Source organism: Panthera uncia, chromosome D1, assembly GCF_023721935.1.
Source record: "Panthera uncia isolate 11264 chromosome D1, Puncia_PCG_1.0, whole genome shotgun sequence".
In the NCBI taxonomy this organism is placed as follows: domain Eukaryota; kingdom Metazoa; phylum Chordata; class Mammalia; order Carnivora; family Felidae; genus Panthera; species Panthera uncia.
The window spans coordinates 95,400,315-95,401,947 of NC_064808.1; the positions used below are offsets into that span (position 1 = coordinate 95,400,315).

Below are 1,633 nucleotides of genomic sequence, written 5' to 3' on the forward strand. Positions count from 1 at the left end.
TTTTTTTTTGATGTTTACTTATTTCATTTGAGAGACACAGAGACAGTATGAGTGGGGGAGGGGCAGAGAGAGAGGCAGAGAGAGAGAATCCCAAGCAGGCTACGCAGCACTGTCAGCGCAGAGCCCAATACGGGGCTCGAACACTGGAAATCGCGAGATCATGACCTAACCCAAAACCAAGAGTTGGATGCTTAACTGACTGAGACATCCAGGCACCCCAGGAATTTCTATTTCTTATTCCGGAATCCTGAGGATCGGCTCTAAGGTAATTTTTTTTTTTTCCCTAGGGGAAAGTGCGAACGCAGTCCCCCACTACCACAAATTATGCAGTAGTTTCCCACATTTGGGGAAATCGCAGAGATCAGCACACCCGGAGTGCAATGGATAAGCCTTGCCCCGGGAAAACCACCTTCGTGATGATCATGGTATCTCCCCTGCCAGGTAAGTATCTAAGATAATTTTTGAAGCTGGTCATGGGCACTTAGTAGGTCCTAATAATATTGTATCTGTTGTCATATGTGTTTACATTTTTCCGTAATGAGTAAAACAAAACTGGATCATGCTACATTCCTGCCCAAACTCTACCAATGGCTTTCTAGTGCCCTTAGGATAAAAGGCAACCATGTAATCGCCCTTTAAAGCTTTCATAGTTTTTGACCCTCCCACCTCCCTGGCTCCAGTGTGTCTCCCTTTCCCACTACTTTCCAGCAACACTTGCCTGCTCTCAGTTCCTCAAAGTCAGCAAACACTTTCCTAACTCAAGCCCATGCTGCTCACTTCGAATACTCTTCCTGTCATTATTTCCTAGGCTAACTCTTACTCATCTTTCAATGGGAGTTCCTCTTGGAGGCCTCCTTGGACGGCTTCCTCCCCCCTTCCACCACCCAATCTAAATTAAAAATCTGGCACAATTCCTTCATAGCGCTTCCCACAGTTTGTAGTTATATTCATGCACTTACTGGTTTCGTGACTATCACCCTCACTATATGGTAAAGGCCGGGAGTTTTTCTCACCCTCTGTTTTGCCTGCATCTAGTACACATGGTCCAAAATAGGGCCACAGTAAATACTAGTTTAAACAATCCCAGCTGTCAAGGGAGGTAGATAGATAACCATTAGGAATTACAGCCAAATTCTTCTTAGTGAATATATGACTCTCAGTGATCACCATTTTTTTTTTTTTTTTTTTTTTGTATCACTCACAAACCTACCTAAGAATCTCACCCAAGATCAACAGTGAGCTTGCTACTTGCTGTTTCTGGAGGCTACCTTTCTTCCTAGCAGCTTTCATTAAATCTAAAGTGGATCCTCCAAGGTTGGCAATGGAAGGAAAATAAGCATAGGAGATGTAAGAGACATAGTAACCAACTGCAATTTGCCTAGACTTTCAAATCTGACTCTGGTCCCAAGATTTAGGGTTTGTCTGTTTGTTTTTTCCATATCACTATAGTTTATTGTTTACCTTGGGTCAAGGTTTAGTTTTTGGTGCAAATACAAGGGAGGATTTCACTACAGACCCTACAGATATTAAAAAGACAACAATGGAACATTATGAAAAATTTTACACCAATAAGAATTGAAAAACTTGATGAAATGGATACATTCCTTGAAAGACACTAATGATCACAACTGAC

General features: G+C 42.1%; 1 non-coding gene across 1 annotated transcript; it reads right to left on the reverse strand.

Annotated features, from left to right (window-relative positions):
- Positions 1 to 284: 284 nt before the first annotated feature.
- LOC125917824 (U1 spliceosomal RNA) lies at positions 285 to 449 on the reverse strand. Its single transcript, XR_007456308.1, has one exon. It is a non-coding gene; the product is annotated as a U1 spliceosomal RNA (small nuclear RNA).
- Positions 450 to 1,633: the final 1,184 nt, after the last annotated feature.